The sequence below is a fragment of the Heterodontus francisci genome, chromosome 20 (assembly GCF_036365525.1).
Source record: "Heterodontus francisci isolate sHetFra1 chromosome 20, sHetFra1.hap1, whole genome shotgun sequence".
NCBI lineage: Eukaryota > Metazoa > Chordata > Chondrichthyes > Heterodontiformes > Heterodontidae > Heterodontus > Heterodontus francisci.
This window is the reverse complement of record NC_090390.1, coordinates 90925543-90949144: the sequence shown is the minus strand read 5'-3', so window position 1 is coordinate 90949144 and position 23602 is coordinate 90925543. Positions and strand designations below refer to the sequence as shown.

At 47.9% G+C, this 23602-nt stretch overlaps 2 protein-coding genes across 2 annotated transcripts in view; one reads left to right on the top strand and one right to left on the bottom strand.

The window, feature by feature from the left end:
- Positions 1-23602, top strand: part of aldh18a1 (aldehyde dehydrogenase 18 family, member A1) — an 875135-nt gene that overhangs the window by 666560 nt on the left and 184973 nt on the right. The window lies entirely within an intron of this gene.
- The window catches only part of LOC137380891 (uncharacterized), a 118026-nt gene that overhangs the window by 37382 nt on the left and 57042 nt on the right, over positions 1-23602 (bottom strand). The gene's annotated exons all lie outside the window — the stretch shown is intronic.

Here is a 23602-nt window from a genome sequence, read left to right as displayed (position 1 = left end):
GTCAGGGACACTTCGAGTGTACAGGGCAAACACGTGTGCAGGAAGTGTCTCCAGCTGCAGCTACTCAAAATCCACGTTTCGGATCTGGAGCGATAGCTGAGGACACTATGGAGCATCCGCGAGGCTGAGATCCTCGTGGATAGCACATACATGGAGGTGGTCACACCGCTGCTCAGGCAGAAAGGGAATGGGTGACCGCCAGGCAGAGTAGAAGAACTAGGCAGGTAGTGCAGGAGTCCCCTGGGTCCATCTCCCACTGTATCAGATTTTCCGCTTTGAATACTGTTGGGGGAGATAGCTTCTCAGGGGAATGCAGCAAGAGCCAGGTCTGTGGCACCATGGGAGGCTCAACTGTACAGGAGGAGAGGAAAAAGAGTGGGAGAGCTCTCGTGATAGGGGATTCTATTATAACGCGCACAGATAGGCGTTTCTGTGGCCGCAAACATGACTCCAGGATGGTATGTTGCTTCCCTGCTGCTCGGGTCAAAGATATCACGGAGCAGCTGCAGGTCATTCTGAAAGGGGAGGGTGAACAGTCAGAGGTCGTGGTTCACATTGGTATCAACGACATAGTTAGAAAGAGGGATGAGGGCCTGCAAGAGGAATATAGGGAGCTAGGTAGATTAAAAAGCAGGACCTCAAAGGTTGTAATCTCTGGATTACACCCGGTGCCACATGCTAGTGAGTATAGGAATAGGAAGACAGAGCAGATGAATGCATGGCTGAAGAGATGGTGCAGGAGGGAGGGCTTTAGTCTCCTGGATCACTGGGTCTGTTTCTGGCGAAGGTGGGTCCTGTACAAGTCAGACGGGTTGCACCTGAACCGGAACAGGATCAACATCCTGGCTGAGAGGTTTGCTAGTGCTGTTGGGGGGGTTTAAACTAATTTGGCAGGGGGATGGGATACAGAGTGGAGTTACAGTAGGGGGTGATGCACAGTCAAATATAGAAAAGAAACTGAGTCAGTCTGGAAGGCAGAGCAAATATAGACCTGTTAAGGCACAAGTGAAAAATGCAAGGCTGGATTGTATCTATTTTAATGCAAGGAGTCTTACTAGTAAGGCAGATGAATTGAGGGTGTTGATTAGCACATGGGAATATGATATTATTGCTATCAGAGACATGGTTGAGGGAGGGACAGGACTGGCAGCTCAAGATTCCAGGGTATTGAATCTTCAGGCGTGACAGGGGAGGGGTTAAAAGAGGAGGTGGCATCGCACTGTTGATCAAGGAGTCAATTACTGCAGTAAAGAGGGATGATATCTTAGAAGGTTCCTCAAATGAGGCCATATGGGGTAGAACTTAAAAACAAAAAGGGGGCAATCACTTGGCTGGGAGTGTACTACAGGCCTCCAAACAGTCAGGGAGAGATAGAGGAGCAGATATGTAGGCAAATCTCAGAGAGGTGTAAAAATAATAGGGTAATATTGGGGATTTCAACTTCCCCAATATCAACTGGGATAGTCTTAGTGCAAAAGGCTTAAAGGGGGCAGAATTCTTAAAATGCATACAGGAGAGCTTTTTGAGCCAGTACGTAGAAAGTCCTGCAAGAGAAGGGGCAGTACTGGACCTAATCCTAGGGAATGAAGTCAGACGTGGTAGAAGTGGGGGAGCATTTTGGGGATAGTGACCATAACTCTGTAAGGTTTAAGGTAGTTATGGAAAAGGACAAAGATGGACCGAAAATAAAGATACTGAATTGGGGGAAGGCCGATTTCAATATAATAAAACAGGATCTGGCCAAAGTGGACTGGGAGCAGCTACTTGTAGGAAAGTCTACATCAGACCAGTGGGAGTCATTCAAAGAGGAAATAGTGAGGGTTCAGAGCCAACATTTACCTGTTAAGGTGAAGGGTAGGACCAACAAGTCCAGGGAACCCTGGATATCAAGGGATATAGAGGATTGCATCAGGGAAAAAAAGGAGGCTTATGGCAGATTCAGAGCCTTGAAAACAGCGGAGGCACAAGAGGAGTATAGAAAGTGTAGGGGGGTACTTAAAAAAGTAATTAGGAGAACGAAGAGGGGGCATGAGAAAACACTGGCGGGCAAGATAAAGGAAAATCCCAAGATGTTTTAGAAGTATATTATGAGCTGGAATGAACTGCCAGAGGAGGTGGTGGAGGCAGGAACAGTAGCGACATTTAAGAGGAATCTGGACAGGTACTTGAATGAGCAAGGCATAGAGGGATATGGAATTAATGCAGGCAGGTGGGATTAGTATAGACAGGCATTATGGTTGGCATGGACACGGTGGGGGCCTGTTTCTATGCTGTACGACTCTATGACTCTATGACTCTCTATTAAGGGCAAGAGGATAAGCAGGGAAAGAGTAAGGCCCATTAGGGACCCAAAGTGGCAATCTGTGTGTGGAGCCGGAGGACATAGGTGAGGTTTTAAATGATTTCTTTTCATCGGTGTTCACTATGGAGAAGGATGGTGTTGGTGTAGAGACCAGGGAAGGGGATTGTGATATACTCAAACAAATTAGCATTGAAAGGGAGGAGGTATTAGCAGTTTTAGCAGGCTTAAAAGTAGATAAATCCCCAGGCCCAGATGAGATGTATCCCAGGCTGTTATGTGAGACAATGGAGGAGATAGCAGGGGCTCTGACACAAATTTTCTGATCCTCTCTGGCCACAGAAGAGGTACCAGAGGACTGGAGGATAGCAAATGTGGTACCATTATTCAAGAAGGGTACCAGGGATAAACCAGGTAATTACAGACCGGTGAGTCTAACATCAGTGGTTGGGAAACTATTGGAAAAAATTCTGAGGGACAGGATTAATCTCCACTTGGAGAGGCAGGAATTAATCAGGGCAAGTCAGCATGGCTTTGTCAGGGCGAGATCATGTCTAACTAACTTGATTGAATTTTTCGAGGAGGTGATTAGATGTGTAGATGAGGGTAAAGCAGTTGATGTAGTCTACATGGACTTCAGTAAGGCTTTTGATAAGGTCCCACATGGGAGATTGGTTAAGAAGGTCAGAACTCATGGGATCCAGGGCAATTTGGCAAATTGGATCCAAAATTGGCTTAGTGGCAGGAGGCAGAGGGTGATGGTCGAGGGTTAAATCTGTGAGTGGAAGCCTGTGACCAGTGGTGTACCACAGGGATCGGTGCTGGGACCCTTGCTGTTTGTAGTGTACATTAATGATTTAGACGTGAATATAGGAGGTTTGATCAGTAAGTTCGCAGATGACACGAAAATTCGTGGTGTCGTAAATAGTGAGGAGGAAAGCCTTAGATTACAGGACGATATTGATGGGCTGGTCAGATGAGGAGAGCAGTGGCAAATGGAATTTAATCCTGTGAAGTGTGAGTTGATGTATTTTGGGAGGACGAACAAGGCAAGGGAAAATACAATGGATGGTAGGACCCTAGGAAGTACAGAAGGTCAGAGGGACCTTGGTGTACTTGTCCATAGATCACTGAAAGAGTACTGTGTACAATTCTGGTCACCACACTATAGGAAGGATGTGATTGCACTGGAGAGGGTGCAGAGGACATTCACCAGGATGTTGCCTGGGCTGGAGCATTTCAGCTATGAAGAGAGACTGAAAAGATTAGGGTTGTTTTCCTTAGAGCAGAGAAGGCTGAGGGGGGACCTGATTGAGGTATACAAAATTATGAGGGGCATTGATAGGTAGATGGGAAGAAACTTTTTCCCTTAGCGGAGGGGTCAATATCCAGGGGGCATAGATTTAAGGTAAGGGGCAGGAGGTTTAGAGGGGTTTTGAGGAATATTTTTTTCACCCAGAGGGTGATTGGAATCTGGAACACACTGCCTGAAGAGGTGGTAGAGGCAGGAACCCTCACAACATTTAAGAAGTATTTAGATGAGCACTTGAAACGCCACAGCATACAAGGCTACGGGCCAAGTGCTGGAAAATGGGATTAGAATAGTTAGGTGTTTGATGGCCGGCACAGACACGATGGGCCGAAGGGCCTGTTTCTGTGCTGTATGACTCTATGTCCCCTAGTTCAAGATTCCCCCACTAGTGGAAACATCTTCACAACATCTGTGCTGTCAAGCCCCCTCAGAATAGAGGCCTAATTTAGGTCAGGAAAAAGAACCCGACCCGAGCCTGACCGAACCACAGCGGACCCGAGCCTGACCCGGCCCGAACCCAATCGAACCACAGCGGACCCGAGCCTGACCCGGCCCGAACCCAATCGAACCACAGCGGCCCCGAGCCTGACCCGGCCCGAACCCAATCGAACAACAGCGGACCCGAGCCCGACCCGGACGAACCCAATCGAACCACAGCGGCCCCGAGCCTGACCCGGCCCGAACCCAATCGAACCACAGCGGCCCCAAGCCTGACCCGGCCCGAACCCAATCGAACCACAGCGGACCCGAGCCTGACCCGGCCCGAACCCAATCGAACCACAGCGGACCCGAGCCTGACCCGGCCCGAACCCAATCGAACCACAGCGGACCCGAGCCTGACCCGGCCCGAACCCAATCGAACCACAGCGGCCCCGAGCCCGACCCGGCCCGAACCCAATCGAACCACAGCGGCCCCAAGCCTGACCCGGCCCGAACCCAATCGAACCACAGCGGACCCGAGCCTGACCCGGCCCGAACCCAATCGAACCACAGCGGACCCGAGCCTGACCCGGCCCGAACCCAATCGAACAACAGCGGACCCGAGCCCGACCCGGACCGAACCCAATCGAACCACAGCGGCCCCGAGCCTGACCCGGCCCGAACCCAATCGAACCACAGCGGCCCCGAGCCCGACCCGGCCCGAACCCAATCGAACCACAGCGGACCCGAGCCCGACCCGGCCCTTACCCAATCGAACCACAGCGGCCCCGAGCCCGACCCTGCCCTAACCCAATCGAACCACAGCGGCCCCGAGCCCGACCCGGCCCTAACCCAATCGAACCACAGCGGACACCAGCCTGACCCGGCCCTAACCCAATCGAACCACAGCGGACCCGAGCCTGACCCGGCCCTGACCCAATCGAACCACAGCGGACCCGAGCCTGACCCGGCCCTAACCCAATCGAACCACAGCTGCCCCGAGCCTGACCCGGCCCTAACCCAATCGAACCACAGCGGCCCCGAGCCTGACCCGGCCCTAACCCAATCGAACCACAGCGGACCCGAGCCTGACCCGGCCCTAACCCAATCGAACCACAGCTGCCCCGAGCCTGACCCGGCCCTAACCCAATCGAACCACAGCTGCCCCGAGCCCGACCCGGCCCTAACCCAATCGAACCACAGCGGACCCGAGCCTGACCCGGCCCTAACCCAATCGAACCACAGCGGACCCGAGCCTGACCCGGCCCTAACCCAATCGAACCACAGCGTACCCGAGCCCGACCCGGCCCTAACCCAATCGAACCACAGCGGCCCTGAGCCTGACCCGGCCCTGACCCGGCCCTGACCCAATCGAACCACAGCGGACCCGAGCCTGACCCGGCCCTAACCCAATTGAACCACAGCGGACCCGAGCCTGACCCGGCCCGAACCCAATCGAACCACAGCGGACCCGAGCCTGACCCGGCCCGAGTCCCTCCAATTTTGCCCCGATCCCGACCCGACCATCTGTTTACTTACCTTCCTGACACTGAAGCTGCAGCACATGCACGATGATGTCATTGTGACACCATTCGATCTGCGCAGACTCAGTTTCATTCCAGGCTCCCAGCTCAGGTAAGTTTTTTTTATTTTTAATACTTACCCGCAGAGCACTTATCGTGTGTGTCCAGCCCGACCCGACCCGACTCGATCTGGACTGGGCCCGACCCGACCCGACCTGACTCAATCTGGACTGGGCCCGACCCGACCCGACTCGATCTGGACTGGGCCCGACCCGACCCGACCTGACTCAATCTGGACTGGGCCCGACCCGACCCGACTCGATCTGGACTGGGCCTGACCCGACCCGACCCGACTCGATCTGGACTGGGCCCGACCCGACCCGACTCGATCTGGACTGGGCCCGACCCGACCCGACTCGATCTGGACTGGGCCCGACCCGACCCGACCTGACTCAATCTGGACTGGGCCCGACCCGACCCGACTTGATCTGGACTGGGCCCGACCCGACCTGCCTCAATCTGGACTGGGCCCGACCCGACCCAACTCGATCTGGACTGGGCCCGACCCGACCCGACCTGACTCAATCTGGACTGGGCCCGACCCGACCCGACTCGATCTGGACTGGGCCCGACCCGACCCGACCTGACTCAATCTGGACTGGGCCCGACCCGACCCGAGCCTAACACATGTCGTCGGGTCCCATTGGGTTCAGGTCGGGTAGCAGGCCTCTACCTCAGAGTCTTGTACGTTTCAATACGATCACCCCTCATTCTTCTAAACTCTAGTGAATAAAGGCCTAACCTGTTTAGCCGTTCTTGATAAGTCAACCCCTTCATCCCAGGAATCAGCCTAGTGAATGGCTTTTGAACTGCCTCCAATGTCAGTATGTCCTTTCTTAAATACGGGGACCAAAACTGTACACAGTACTCCAGGTACGGCCTCACCAACACCCTGTACAGTTGTAACAAAACTTCCCTATTTTTAAACTCCAACCCCCCTAGTAATAAAGGCCAAAATTCCATTTGCCCTCTTAATTACTTGCTGCACCTGCATGCTAACTTTTTATATTTCGTGCACAAGAACACCCAGATCCCTCTGTGCTGCACTTTATTGGAGTCTCTCTCCATTTAAATAATAATCTGCCTTTTGATTCTTCCTACCAAAGTGAATGACCTCACACTTTCCTACATTAAACTGCATCTGCCAAGTTTTTTCCCACTCACTCAACCTCTAACCAAAAAAAAAGGACTCTTGTGTGGGGGGTTTGGTAAGGTAAGGTTTTCCTTTTTTTTAAATCTCTGATGTCAATTTAGTGCGGAGGGGATGGAAGCTAGGGCAGTTGCATGCTCCTCTTGCAGGATGTGGGAGGTAAGGGTCACCACTTGTGTCCCTGCTGACTTCGCCTGTGAGAAGTGCACCCAACTCCAGCTCCTCACAGACCGCGTTAGGGAACTGGAACTGGAGCTGGATGAACTTTGGATCATTCAGGAGGCTGAGGGGGTGATAGAGAGCAGTTATAGGGAAGTAGTGACACCTAAGTTACAGGATAAAGGTAGCTGGGTGATCGTCAGGGGAGGGAAAGGGAATAGGCGCACAGTGCAGGGATTCCCTGTGGCCGTTCCCCTCAATAATAAGTAATCTGTTTTGGATACTGTTGGGGGGGGATGACCTGCTAGGGGAAAGCCACAGCGGCTAGGTCTCTGGCACTGAGCCTGGCTCTGTGGCTTAGAAGGGAAGGGGGGAGAATAGGAGAGCGATAGTGATAGGAGATTCAATGGTTAGAGGAACAGACAGGAGATTCTGTGGTCGCGAACGAGACTCCCGGATGGTATGTTGCCTCCCAGGTGCCAGGGTCAGGGATGTTTCGGATTGAGTCTACGGGATTTTTAAGGGTGAGGGGGAGCAGCCAGATGTTGTGGTACACATCGGTACCAATGACATTGCGAGGAAAAGGGATGAGGACCTGAAAAGCGAATATAGGGAGTTAGGTTGGAAGCTAAAAGGCAGGACGAGTAAGACAGTAATCTCAGGATTGATACCAGTGCCACGTGCTAGTGAGGCTAGAAACAGAGAGCGAGTGCAGCTGAACACGTGGCTACAGAGCTGGTGTAGGAGGGAGGGCTTCAGGAATAGAACATAGAACATAGAACAGTACAGCACAGTACAGGGCCTTTGGCCCACGATGTTGTGCCGAACCTTTAATCTACTCTAAGATCAAACTAACTACCTACCCCTCATTCTACTATCATCCATGTACCTATCCAAGAGTAGCTTAAATGTCCCTAATGTATCTGCTTCTACTACCACCGCTGGCAGTGCATTCCACGCACCCACCACTCTCTGTGTAAAGAACCTACCTCTGACATCTCCCCGAAACTTTCCTCCAATCACCTTAAAATTATGCCCCCTGGTGATAGCCCTTTCCACCCTGGGTAAAAGTCTCTGACTATCCACTCTATCTATGCTTCTCATCATCTTGTACCCCTCTATCAAGTCACCTCTCATCCTTCTTCGCTCCAATGAGAAAAGCCCTAGCTCCCTCAACCTTTCTTCGTAAGACATGCCCTCCAGTCCAGGCAGCATCCTGATAAATCTCCTCTGCACCCTCTCTAAAGCTTCCACATCCTTCCTATAATGAGGCGACCAGAACTGAACACAATATTCCAAGTGTGGTCGAACCAGGGCCTTATAGAGCTGCAGCATAACCTCGCGGCTCTTAAACTCAATCCCCCTGTTAATGAAAGCCAACACACCATACGCCTTCTTAACAACCCTATCAACTTGGGTGGCAACTTTGAGCGATCTATGGACATGGACCCCAAGATCCCTCTGTTCCTCCACACTACCAAGAATCCTGTCTTTAAGCCTGTATTCTGCATTCAAATTCGACCTTCCAAAATGAATCATTTCACACTTTTCCAGGTTGAACTCCATCTGCCACTTCTCAGCCCAGCTCTGCATCCTGTCAATGTCCCGTTGCAACCTACAACAGCCTTCCACACTATCCACAACTCCAGCAACCTTCGTGTCATCGGCAAACTTGCTAACCCAGCCTTCCACTTCCTCATCCAAGTCATTTATAAAAATCACAAAGAGCAGAGGTCCCAGAACAGATCCTTGTGGAACACCACTGGTCACCGAGCTCCATGCTGAATACTTTCCATCTACTACCACCCTCTGTCTTCTATGGGCCAGCCAATTTTGTATCCAGACAGCCAACTTTCCCTGTATCCCATGCCTCCTCACTTTCTGAATGAGCCTACCATGGGGAACCTTATCAAACGCCTTGCTAAAATCCATATACACCACATCCACTGCTCTTCCTTCATCAATGTGTTTTGTCACATCTTCAAAGAATTCAATAAGGCTGGTGAGGCATGACCTGCTCCTCACAAAGCCATGCTGACTGTCTCTAATCAAACCATGCTTTTCCAAATAATCATAAATCCTGTCTCTCAGAATCCTCTCCAATAATTTGCCCACTACCGACGTAAGACTGACTGGTCTATAATTCCCATGGTTATCCCTATTCCCTTTCTTGAACAAGGGAATAACATTTGCCACCCTCCTATCATCTGGTACTACTCCAGTGGACAGTGAAGACACAAAGATCATCACCAAAGGCGCGGCAATCTCTTCCCTCGCTTCCCATAATATCCTTGGGTATATCCCGTCTGGCCCCGGGGACTTATCTGTCCTCATATCATTCAAAATTTCCAGCACATCCTCCCTCTTAACATCAACCTGTTCGAGCATATCAGCCTGTTCCACGCTGTCCTCAAAAACGACCAGGTCCTTCTCACTAGTGAATACTGAAGCAAAGTATTCATTTAGGACCTCCCCTACCTCCTCCGACTCCAGGCACAAGTTCCCTCCACTATCCCTGATCGGCCCTACCCTCATTCGGGCTATCCTCTTGTTCCTCACGTAAGTGTAGAACGCCTTGGGATTTTCCTTAATCCTACCCGCCAAGACTTTTTCATGTCCCCTTCTAGCTCTCCTAAGTCCATTCTTCAGTTCCTTCCTGGCTACCATGTAACCCTCTAGAGCCCTGTCTGATCCTTGCTTCCTCAACCTTAAGTCAGCTTCCTTCTTCCTCTTGACTAGCTGTTCCACATCTCTTGTCATCCAAGGTTCCTTCACCCTCCCATCCCTTCCCTGCCTCATCGGGACAAACCTATCCAGCAGTCGCAGCAAGTGCTCCCGAAACAACCTCCACATTTCTGTCGTGCATTTCCCTGAGAACATCTGTTCCCAATTTTGCTCTCCAGTTCCTGCCTAATAGCATTGTAATTCCCCCTCCCCCAATTAAATATTTTCCCATCCCGTCTGCTCCTGTCCCTCTCCATGACTATAGTAAAGGTCAGGGAGTTGTGATCACTATCACCGAAATGCTCTCCCAACGAGAGATCTGCCACCTGGCCTGGTTCGTTGCCAAGCACCAAATCCAATATAGCCTCCCCTCTAGTCGGCCTATCTACATATTGAGTCAGGAAACCTTCCTGGACAAACCTGACAAAAACTGCTCCATCCAAACTATTTGCACTGAGGAGGTTCCAATCAATATTAGGGAAGTTGAAGTCACCCATGACAACAACCCTGTTACTTCTGCACCTTTCCAAAATCTGCCTCCCAATCTGTTCCTCCATGTCTCTGTTGCTATTGGGGGGTCTATAGAAAACTCCCAACAAAGTGACTGCTCCTTTCCTGTTTCTGACTTCCACCCATAATGACTCAGTAGACAAACCCTCCTCGACGACCTCCCTTTCTGCAGCTGTGATACTATCCCTGATTAGCAATGCCACTCCCCCACCTCTTTTACCTCCCTCCCTATTCCTTTTGAAACATCTAAACCCCGGAACATCCAACATCCATTCCTGCCCCTGTGATATCCAAGTCTCCGTAATGGCCACAACATCGTAGCTCCAAGTACTGATCCATGCTCTAAGTTCATCACCCTTATTCCTGACACTTCTTGCATTAAAGTAGACACACTTCAACCCATCATACTGGCTGCAACTTTGCCCTGTAAACTGTCTAACCTTCCTCACAGACTCTCTGCACTCGGTATCTGCCTGTTCAACAGCTACCCCATCCACTGATCCGTTGCTCCGGTTCCCATCCCCCTGCCAAACTAGTTTAAACCCTCCCAAAGAGCGCTAGCAAACCTCCTGCCCAGGATATTGGTGCCCCTCCAGTTCAGATGCAACCCGTCCTTCTTGTACAGGCCCCAACGCAGTCTTCCATCCAAACGCCCACCCTGGGCCCCTTGTATCCAGGAATATTTAGTACCCAGTCCTTCCATTTTTTGACCCAGGTCTCCATTGTCACCACAACATTATATTTCCACATAGCTACCTACACCTGCAGCTCATCAACCTTATGTACCACACTCCATGTGTCCACATATACGCACAGTAAACCTAATTTAGGCCTTCTTGCATTCCCTCTCACTCTGATCTCACCTAATACCTTGATATAAAAGCAAACTACTGCAGATGCTGGAAATCAGAAATAAAAACATAAAGTGCTGAAAATACTCTGGAACTGGTATGCTGGAATACTGTGAAAGGTCACAGACCAAAACGTTAACTCTGTTTCTCTCTCCACAGCTGCTGCCATACTTGCTGAGTATTTCCAGCACTTTCTGTTTTTAATCCCACCTCATATCTTACTATTTCCGACTCTAGTGCTATCTGTCTCTCCCAATTCTTTGTGCACCTTCTTTTTCCTCTCTAATGGTACCTCCTGGTTTCCATCACCAACCCCCCCACCTCCCCCAAGTTAGTTTAAACCCTCCCCAATAACATGAGCAAACCATCCCGCAAGGACATTGGTCCTGGCTCGATTCAGGTGCAGCCCGTCTGGCCTTTACAGGTCCCATCTCCCCCAATGTCTCATGAATCTAAATCCCTCCCCCCGGCACCATCTCTCCAGCTGCACATTCATCTGCTCTATCCTCCGATTTCACGAGCATGTGGCACCGGGTGTAACCTGGAGATTACTAGCTTTGAGGTCTCGCTTGCTAGATTCTTTCCTAGCTCCCTTAACTCTGCCTACAGGACCCCATTCCTCTTTCTACCTATGTCTTCGGTACAAATATGGACCACAGCCAATGGCTGTTCTCCCTCCCACCTCAGAGTGCTCTGCAGCCGCTCAGTGACAAACTTGATCTGGGCACCAAGGAGGCAACATATCATCCTGGATTCATGACTGCTGCCACAGACCTTTATAGTCACAAAATCATAGTACCAGGAAAAGAAAACATATTAGCTTATGTCATCTAGCTAAAGTGAAACCAAGTAGATAAAACAAGAACTCTTGAGAAGAACTCTAGACGCACAGGCAGTGTTTGTATGATCTCAGCTCCACTCAAAGACACCCGGGTCCCACCCAAAGATAAGGCCCCACTGTGGCCGGGAACTGTGGCATCACTATATGCAGCCAGATAAGGGGATGAATACTTCACTGTAACTGGAGATAGAAAGTCACCACTCTGTAGCCATACATCCTTTGGCCCTAAAAGAACACAACACTGAGCGGTGTGTCACATTTACTCTGGGATCTTTTGGTGGCCCAGTTACTGTTTTAAGTCAGGAAAAGACAAACCAGGCTTCTCCACGGGCCTGAACACTTCAGTTTTTCGGACAGAAAATAAATGTTGCAACAAAATTATACAGATGCCGTACACTTGTACATTGTCCCAATAACTCTAGGACTAGAATATGTGTGACAAGATTCAGCCTCAAACCAAAAAAAGCATTGTTCCAACAAGCAGTGCCAACTGTCACAGAGAAAGGAAAATGTTTAGCACAGGAAAAGGCCTTTCAGCCTTCTTGCCTACAATGAACAGTTTCCTTTTTTTGTTCTCTCCCCAGACTAATCCCATTGTCCTGGCCTGTCCCCAGACTAATCCCATTCTCCTGCTTGATCCTCAGACCCTCTTATATTCTCTAAGTACTTAGAACAAAGAACAAAGATAATTACAGCACAGGAACAGGCCCTTCGGCCCTCCAAGCCTGCGCCGATCCAGATCCTCTCTCTAAACATGTCGCCTATTTTCTAAGGTTCTGTATCTCTTTGCTTCCTGCCCATTCATGTATCTGTCTAGATACATCTTAAAAGATGCTATCGTGCCCGCATCTACCACCTCCGCTGGCAATGCTTTCCAGGTGCCCACCACCCTCTGCATAAAGAACTTTCCACGCATATCCCCCCTAAACTTTTCCCCTTTCACTTTGAACTCGTGTCCTCTAGTAATTGAAACCCCCACTCTGGGAAAAAGCCTCTTGCTATCCACCCTGTCTATACCTCTCATGATTTTGTACACCTCAATCAGGTCCCCCCTCAACCTCCGTCTTTCTAATGAAAATAATCCTCATCTGCTCAACCTCTCTTCATAGCTAGCGCCCTCCATACCAGGCAACATCCTGGTGAACCTCCTCTGCACCCTCTCCAAAGCATCCACATCCTGTGGCGACCAGAACTGTACGCAGTATTCCAAATGTGGCCGAACCAAAGTCCTATACAACTGTAACATGACCTGCCAACTCTTGTACTCAATGCCCCGTCCGATGAAGGAAAGCATGCCGTATGCCTTCTTGACCACTCTATTTACCTGCGTTGCCACCTTCAGGGAACAGTGGACCTGAACACCCAAATCTCTCTGGACATCAATTTTCCCCAGGACTTTTCCATTTACTGTATAGTTCACTCTTGAATTGGATCTTCCAAAATGCATCACCTCGCATTTGCCCTGATTGAACTCCATCTGCCATTTCTCTGCCCAACTCTCCAATCTATCTATATTCTGCTGTATTCTCTGACAGTCCCCTTCACTATCTGCTACTCCACCAATCTTAGTGTCGTCTGCAAATTTGCTAATCAGTCCACCTATACTTTCCTCCAAATCATTAATGTATATCACAAACAACAGTGGTCCCAGCACGGATCCCTGTGGAACACCACTGGTCACACGTCTCCATTTTGAGAAACTCCCTTCTACTGCTACTCTCTGTCTCCTGTTGCCCAGCCAGTTCTTTATCCATCTAGCTAGTACACCTTGGACCCCAAGCGCCTTCACTTTCTCCATCAGCCTGCCATGGGGAACCTTATCAAACGCCTTACTGAAGTCCATGTATATGACATCGACAGCCCTTCCCTCATCAATCAACTTTGTCACTTCCTCAAAGAATTCTATTAAGTTGGTAAGACATGACCTTCCCTGCACAAAACCATGTTGCCTATCACTGATAAGCCCATTTTCTTCCAAATGGGAATAGATCCTATCCCTCAGTATCTTCTCCAGCAGCTTCCCTACCACTGACGTCAGGCTCACCGGTCTATAATTACCTGGATTATCCCTGCTACCCTTCTTAAACAAGGGGACAACATTAGCAATTCTCCAGTCCTCCGGGACCTCACCCGTGTTTAAGGATGCTGCAAAGATATCTGTTAAGGCCCCAGCTATTTCCTCTCTCGCTTCCCTCAGTAACCTGGGATAGATCCCATCCGGACCTGGGGACTTGTCCACCTTAATGCCTTTTAGAATACCCAACACTTCCTCCCTCCTTATGCCGACTTGACCTAGAGTAATCAAACATCTGTCCCTAACCTCAACATACTTATCGAGTACCTTTTTGAATGCTGGAATCAATCTAGCATCAATTACCACTTGAGACAGGGTATTCCACATTCCAGTAATTCCTTCCTCATAAACTTTAGATCCTTCGCTTAGAGTGCTTATCTTAGAGTCATAGAGAGATACAGCACCGAAACAGGCCCTTCGGCCCACCGAGTCTGTGCCAACCATCAACCACCCATTTATAGTAATCCTGCATTAATCCCATTTCGCTCTCACATCCTCACCTTCCCTCAATTCTCCTACCACCTACCTACACTCGGGGCAATTTACAATGGCCAATTTACCTATCAAGCTGCAAGTCTTTGGCATGTGGGAGGAAACCGGAGCACCCAGAGGAAACCCACGCGATCACAGGGAAAACTTGCAAACTCCGCACAGGCAGTACCCAGAACCGAACCCAGGTTGTTGGAGCTGTGAGGCTGCGGTGCTAACCACTGCGCCACTGTGCCGCCCTTCAAATCTTCAGTAATCTTCAAATCACTGTCTCTTGTTTTCAATTTACCCATCAACTGAAATATATTTTCTGGGCGGCACAGTGGCGCAGTGGTTAGCACTGCAGCCTCACAGCTCCAGGGACCCGGGTTCGATTCCGGGTACTGCCTGTGTGGAGTTTGCAAGTTCTCCCTGTGTCTGCGTGGGTTTTCTCCGGGTGCTCCGGTTTCCTCCCACAAGCCAAAAGACTTGCAGGTTGACAGGTAAATTGGCCATTATAAATTGTCACTAGTATAGGTAGGTGGTAGGGAAATATAGGGACAGGTGGGGATGTTTGGTAGGAATATAGGATTAGTATAAATGGGTGGTTGATGTTCGGCACAGACTCGGTGGGCCGAAGGGCCTGTTTCAGTGCTGTATCTCTAATCTAATCTAATTTGGTGGACAGACTGTTCCAGCTCACAGACAGCTTCATTCTAAGGACATGCTAAAATGGACTTTACATCTATCAAGTTGCCACCTTAAATGCATTGTCAGCCCAACATTCTGTCTCTATCGTGGCTCCAGAAAGGATCTTGTCATTGTATGGCACTTAGAGTCACAGAGTCAGAGTCGTACAGCATAGAAACAGGCCCTTCGGCCCACCGCATCCATGCGGACCATGATGCCCATCTATACTAATCCCACCTGCTTGCATTAATTCCATATCCCTCTATGCCTTGCTCATTCAAGTACCTGTCCAGATGCCTCTTAAATGTTGCTACTGTTCCTGCCTTCACCACCTCCTCTGGCAGTTCATTCCAAATACCCACTATTCTTTGTGTGAAAAAATTACCCCTATGATCCCCTTTAAACCTCCTCCCTCTCACCTTAAATCTATTCTTTAATGTCATTGTATGCAAGCTACACAGAATAAAAGGGGTCACGGCAGTGGCATCACTGCATCCCTGGCCTTCGCTGCGAAAAAGCATGGCTACCCAGAAATATAAACAGCTTGTACTTCTGTGGTTTATATGTAGCACCTCCAAACTTATGGCATTTATATTTTATTTTGTTCTCTCTAGTTACCTCCGTTCTGTCAAAAGCAGCAACTGTTATTGGGATATGACTTGATTTGCAGTTCTGGATCACCCTAGTGGCCATTCTTTTAGCACGAGCCTTGACCGTCTGAACTTGTTTTAAGCCGGCGTCTGCATACACACTTTCCAGCAGAGATTACTGGATCGTGACAAGGAGCAGAAATGCTCTTGCGACCACAGAAACCACAGCTCACATGTTGCTGTTTGGTCAGCACAGATTGGAAATCAAACCTTGGACCTCCTTTGAGTAACCATACTGTGTGGTGCATCTACCCACAGAGGCATTAGGACAGCTGTCTGCAGCATTGCTTTTCAGGTTCGTCAATGCAACATAGTCAACATTACCAGCTTTGTATCTTATGACTTAAAACCAGATTCATTGAATGCCAGAGGAGAAAACAAAAAGAGATGAGCCAAGCAGCATTAGGTCACAACCTCTCTTGAGACAGTTTCACATAGGCGAAGGACAGCTCTCTTCAGACTCAGTTGCTGCTGATTCAAAATACAAGCCAAAGTATTACAATCAGACTGAGTGAGCTGTGGAACATTCTACGAAAGAATTCATGTTTAGCAGAGACTGAGTCATTGTCATCAGAATTGAAATACTGGGACAACAATCTTTTTAACTGTCGTTTCATATTTTACATTTTTCGTTATTGTGAAAGAATGTGAAGGCAGGACACCACCAAGACTGTAAAGAGAAGAAAAAGTCAATCAAGTAGGAATGATTAGGCATTGTCAAGCTTGAGTTTTAAAAGCCTGTTGATTGTAGGTGAAGAGTAAGTGTAGGAGATGTTGTAATGAGTCTTAACAGAAGACTCTCGCCCCGAGCCAAGCTGTTCCAGTACAGCTACAACACTGGCATCTACACTGCAATGTGGAAAATTGCCCAGCTATGTCCTGTACACAAAAAGCAGGACAAGTCCAACCCGGCCAATTACCGCCCCATCAGCCTACTCTCAATCATCAGTAAAGTGATGGAAGGTGTCATCAACAGTGCCATCAAGCGGCACTTGCTTAGTAATAACCTGCTCAGTGACGCTCAGTTTGGGTTCCGCCAGAGCCACTCAGCTCCTGACCTCATTACAGCCTTGGTTCAAACATGGACAAAAGAGCTGAACTCAAGAGGTGAAGTGAGAGTGACTGCCCTTGACATCAAGGTAGCATTTGACCAAGTATGGCATCAAGGAGCCCTAGCAAAACTGAGGTCAATGGGAATCAGGGGGAAAACTCTCCGTTGGCTGGAGTCATACCTAACGCAAAGGAAGATGGTTGTGGTTGTTGGAGGTCAATCATCTGAGCTCCAGGACATCACTGCAGGAGTTCCTCAGGGTAGTGTCCCAGGCCCAACCATCTTCAGCTGCTTCATCAATGACCTTCCTTCAATCATAAGGTCAGAAGTGGGGGTGTTCGCTGATGATTACACAATGTTCAGCACCATTCGTGACTCCTCAGATACTGAAGCAGTCCGTGTAGAAATGCAGCAAGACTGGGACAATATCCAGGCCTGGGTTGATAAGTGGCAAGTAACATTCGCGCCACACAAGTGCCAGGCAATGACCATCTCCAACAAGAGAGAATCTAACCATTTCCCCTTGACATTCAACAGCATTACCATCGCTGAATCCCCAACTATCAACATCCTAGGAGCCACCATTGACCAAAAACTGAACTGGAGTAGCCATATAAATACCGTGGCTACAAGAGCGGGTCAGAGGCTAGGAATCCTGCGGCGAGTAACTCACCACCTGACTCCCCAAAGCCTGTCCACCATCTGCAAGGCACAAGTCAGGAGCATGATGGAATACTCTCCACTTGCCTGGATGAGTGCAGCTCCAACAACACTCAAGAAGCTCGACACCATCCAGGACAAAGCAGCCCGCTTGATTGGCACCCCATCTACAAACATTCACTCCCTTCACCACCAAAGCACAGTGGCAGCAGTGTGCACCATCTACAAGATGCACTGCAGCAATGCACCAAGGCTCCTCAGACAGCACCTTCCAAACCTGCGACCTCTACCAACTAGAAGGACAAGGACAGCAAATACATGGGAACACCACCACCTGCAAGTTCCCCTCCAAGTCACACACCATCCTGACTTGGAACTATATCGCCGTTCCTTCACTGTCGCTGGGTCAAAATCCTGGAACTCCCTTCCTAACAGCACTGTGGGTATACCTACCCCAAATGGACTGCAGCGGTTCAAGAAGGCAGCTCACCACCACCTTCTCCAGGGCAATTAGGGATGGGTAATAAATGCTGGCATGGCCAGCGTCGTCCCATGAATGAATTTTAAAAAAACAAGGAGAAGCTGTGTACTCAAGGTAAATAGCCAAGTCTTAAAAATAATCCCTTGAACTTTATCTTCTAGCAATGTTTAAGCACTCTGTAGTGAGACCAGGAGGATTTCCAAAGGCAAAGTAATTGATACTCCCTGAAAGAATATTTGTGGACTACTAGTGTTAACACTGATATATGGCCAGTCCTGGAAAGCATTGTTTTGGACAGGAAGGGTAATAGCTAGGGCTGAGGTGTGGTACACTTGGTCTCTAATACAGTGTTGAATTTGTAAAAACTGCAACAAACAAGGACCAAACCAGCAAATACATTAAAATATCTTCAGTTACATGGAGGCCAACCTCAGAAAACAGGTGTCCTTTTCGGAGATCTGCAATGAGTACAGAGCAATTTACACACAAATTATCCCAGCTATCCACTATTCAAAATAGCACCCAGAGGAAGGCAGGCTTCACACAATAACTTTTTTTCCCTCCTCAATTTTACCCCTCTTTCTTGAAGTCTCTATTTCATGCTGGATATGGTTCCAAGGACCCTCTGGGGCCCAGGTCCAAGTGCCCATTTGTCACATGTCAGTTTAGACATTGAACAGTGGATGTTCCAGTTGGATACACCTGATTAACAGGATTGAAGTGAGTGTCACCAATCGCAAAAACATTCGGAAATCAGTTACACGTTAAAGGCACCATATTTTAGGAAGGATTTGGAGGCATTAGAGAGGGTGCAGAAAAGATTCATGAGAATGGTTCCAGGGATGAGGGACTTCAGTTACGTGGCTAGATTGGAGAAGCTGGGGCTGTTCTCCTTAGAGAAGATTAAGAGGAGATTTGATAAAGGTGTTCAAATCATGAGGGGTCTGGACAGAGAAGATAGAACACAAGAAAAAGGAGCAGGAGTCAACCATATGGCCCATCAAACCTGCTCAATAGGGAGAAAATGTTCCCATTGGGAGAAAGGTTGAGAACCAGAGGACACCAAATAAGGTGAATGGCAAAATAAGCAACAGCAACATGAGAAAAAACCTTTTGTTACACAGCAAGTGGTTAGGGTCTGGAATGCACTGCCTGATAGTCCGGTGGAGGTAGAATCAATTGAGGCCTTCAAAAGAGAAGTGGATAATTATCTGAAGAGAAAAAAATTGCACGGCTATGGGGAAAAAGTGGGGGAGCGGACTAGGTGAGTTGCTCTTGCAGAGAGCTGGCATGTACACGATGGGCCAAATGGCCTCCTCCGGTGCTGTAACCATTCTATGACTCGATTCTGTTTAGTGCCCCATCCAATTTTGGTACTAGTCTGCAGTTAATTAAACAAAAATGAGGCTCCGTATTTCAGATGTCCTTCAAGTCCCAGCAACTAGACTGGTAGGCATAGGATTTCAACTTACACATAGTTTGGGAGAGGCAGACTAGCACCTGTCAGAAAGGTAGTGAATTTCTGGAATGTGTCCGGATAGTTTCCTACAGGAATATGTCCTAGATGTAACAAGGGAACAGGCAATATTAGATTTAGTTATGAGTAATGAGCCAAATTTAATTAGTAGCCTAACTGTGCGTGAACATTTATCAAATAGTGATCACAACATGATCGAATTCAAGGTTGCGTTTGAAAGTGAAAAGCATGAATCAGCTACTAGAATTTTAGACTCGGGTAAGGATGACTTTACCGGGATGAGACAGAGACTGTCCATGGTAAACTGGGTAGAACTGTTAATGGGTCAGACGACTGAAGAACAGTGGAGAATATTTAAACAAACATTTAACGAAATACAGAGTACATACCCCTGAGAGGAAAAAGCTCCACTTCACAGAAAAAACAGTTGAGTGGTAGGCGACAGAGAGTGGGGATAATGGGTAAGTACTCCGATTGGCAGGATGTAACTAGTGGTCTCCCGCAGGGATGTGTTGGGGCCTCAATTATTCACATTATTCATGAACAACTTGGATGATGGCATAGTAAGTCATATATCCAAATTTGCTGATGATACAAAGTTAGGCAGCATTGTAGACAGTCTAGATGATAGCATAAAATTGCACAGAGATATTGACAGACTAGGTGAGTGGGCAAAACTGTGGCAGATGGATTTCAATGCGGGCAAGCGTGAGGTTATCCATTTCGGACCAAAAAAGGATAGAGCAGGGTACTTTCTAAATGGGAAGAGGTTAAGTACAGTGGATGTCCAAAGAGACTTGGGGGTTCAGGTGCATAGATCTTTAAAATGCCACGAGCAAGTGCAGAAAATAATCAAAAAGGCTAATGGAATGCTAGCCTTTATATCTAGAGGATTGGAGTATAAAGACACAGAGGTTATGCTGCAGCTGTACAAAACCCTGGTTAGACCCCACTTGGAATACTGTGAGCAGTTCTGGGTACCACACCTTAGGAAGGATATATTGGCCTTGGAGGGAGTGCAACGTAGGTTTACAAGAATGATACCTGGACTACAGGGGTTAAGTTACGAGGAGAGATTACAGAAATTAGGCCTGTTTTCGCTAGAATTTAGAAGGTTAAGAGGTGATCTAATTGAAGTCTTCAAGATATTAACAGGAAAAGACAAGCTCGATAAAGATAAACTATTTCAACTGGTTGGAGATTCTAAAACTAGGGGGCATAGTCTAAAAATTAGGACCAGGCCGTTCAGGAGAGATGTTAGGAAGCACTTCTTCACATAAAGGGTGGTAGAGGTTTGGAACTCACTCCCACAGACAACAGCTGCAGCTAGAACAGTTGTTAATTTTAAACCTGAGATATATAGATTTTTGTTAAGCAAAGATATGAAGGGATATGGGCCAAAGGCAGGTATATGGAGTTAGGTCGTGGATCAACCATGATCTCATTGAATGGCGGGACAGGCTCGAGGGGCTGAATGGCCTACTTCTGTTCCTATGTTCCTATAGCACTTGGGTCACACATCTGTTCACATAAAATGGACATCTTGGGCTTGCTGCCAGTGCTAGTTACAGAAATACATTTAGCAAGACCTGGAGCAATATCTGTAACATTATTCTGAGGCTAATTCTTCCTCCTATTCTCCACACCCCCAAGAAATGTAAATAAATAAACATTGAGAAACCCACTGTCCCAACATTTTCATTTTTATTTCTTCTCCGTTTCCATGCAGTAAGGCAGAAGGCTTTAAGCCAAGTTATCTGGCACTGCCATTTTTTTGGGTCCACCCACAAATTTGGGACATGGATTTCCCAGCATGAATCCTCCTTTATTTACATTTTTTGGATGGTCTGTGTGAGTGAGAAAGAGAGACCGGCGATTGCACAGATCCTTTCACTATTATCTGCTCTGTGCACAGGCTTTTCAGTTGTCACACAACCTGGACGTCCTGCTTATGGAGAAAAAACTGGAATAATTGAGGGATGTCAGACTGGTCGGGCTGTGCCAGAGACAGGCTACATCCACCTGCTCTGGGCCCTCCCAACAACATTCACAGACGGAGGCACACCTACCTGGCAAGGTTTGTGCAGAACTGTCCACACAGTTCAAGAAGACAGTTCACCACAATTTTCTCAAGGGGAATTATGGATAGGCAATAAATGCTGGTCTTACCAGCAATATACACATCTCATGACCGAAGTGAAATAAACACAATTCCTGAGGTGACAGACAGATGCAGTCGTGCTATTTGCTGAAAACACATCTGCAGCTAACATGCATTACAGACCAGTGTTGCCAGCAACAGTCAGTCAGCTGAATCCTCAGGTCCTCTTTTTCCAGGTATACAGCAATACTGACCCAAGGGACTTATCCTGCAGGGCCACCCTGTTCATTCCGAACCACTTCCTCTTCACCAGCCGTTAAATTCCCATTAAAATACTTTTGAGATAAGTGCATACAACGCCAACCCAAAATGGGTTTTACTATAACTGGTGAAGGGTAATAAATTATTTAAAGACAAAACACTAATCACTCTCTTTAAAGTTATGGACAGAGAGCGAGGATTAACATAACCCAGACATCAGCTGATCACAGGTACAGCTGTCACAAACTGCTCACCAGTTACAGCCACAGGTGAGAGGTCTGGGGCCAAAATATTGCAATCTGCACGAAACTAGCACACATGCAAAAAACTCTGTTTTATATATCTGATATATAGATGTGAAGTGAATTCAGAGTATGAGGAAAACATCAGTTGTATTCCAGGAGACAGAAACAGAGAAACACTCAGAAAAACACTGGAAAATTCAGAAAAGCTTTACTTCAATGGTTAGAGGGAGTTCTCCCCTTTTTGACAGCATGGTTTCAACATAGTTGAGCAGCATTAATGAAAAGGAAGCCACAGACTTAAAACAGGGAGAGAACTGACAGTAATTGAGATTAGTTTACCAGTCTCCATTACAGGTACATTACAATTTACTTTCTTGTAGACTCTGGTGAACACTGCAGCTTTCAACAATACTCAAAGGCTTCTAACACATCTCTTGAAACTGCTGCAGCTGAGAAGTAGATTGTATGAAACAGTCTCGACATTAGATACTAGCCTCATTCTCATTACTGCAGCTTTCAAACAGCGAATATAGAATGGAAACAGGACAAAAATAACATTGCTGAAATGTTAAAAAATCAAATGTAATGGAGTAAATCCTTTTACATTTAGTGATACTAATTCTTTACAACTTTTGCTATGCACTGAATGATATAATTAAATACTGAAAAGAAACATCCAGCTTGGTAATACTAGGCTATCACAAGATAGAACAGATGAGCTAAGCCATTCAGCCCATCCTGGGTCATCCATAGAACAAACCGATAGTTACATTATTTATTTATTTAGAGATACAGCACTGAAACAGGCCCTTTGGCCCACCGAGTCTGTGCCGACCATCAACCACCCATTTATACTAATCTTACATTAATCCCATCACCCTCTCACATCCCCACCTTCCCTCAATTCCCCTTCCACCTACCTATACTAGGGGCAATTTATAATGGCCAATTTATCTATCAACCCACAAGTCTTTGGATGTGGGAGGAAACCGGAACACCCGGCAAAAACCCACACAGTCACAGGGAAAACTTGCAAACTCGGCATAGGCAGTACCCAGAATTGAACCCAGGTCGCTGGAGCTGTGAGGCTGCGGTACAGTTCTATATTTGCTCTGCCTTCCAGACTGACTCAGTTTCTCTTCTATGTTTGACTGTGCATCACCCCCTACTGTAACTCCACTCTGTATCCCATCCCCCTGCCAAATTAGTTTAAACCCACCACCCGCCCCCCCACCACCAACAGCACTAGCAAACCTCCCAGCAAGGATGCTGGTCCCATTCCAGTTCAGGTGCCAATGTGTACCACGACCTTTGGCTGTTCACCCTCTCCCTTCAGAATGTACTGCAGCTGCTCCGTGACATCTTTGACCCTATCACCAGGGAGACAACATACCATCCTGGAGTCCCGTTTGCGGCCACAGAAATGCCTGTCTGTACCCCATACAATAGAATCCCCTATCACTATAGCTCTTCTACCCTTTTTCCTCCCCTCCTGTGCAGCAGAGCCCTCCGTGGTGCCACGAACTTGGCTGTTGCTGCTTTCCCCTGGGAGGTCATCCCCCCCCAACAGTATCCAAAGCGGTATATCTGTTTGA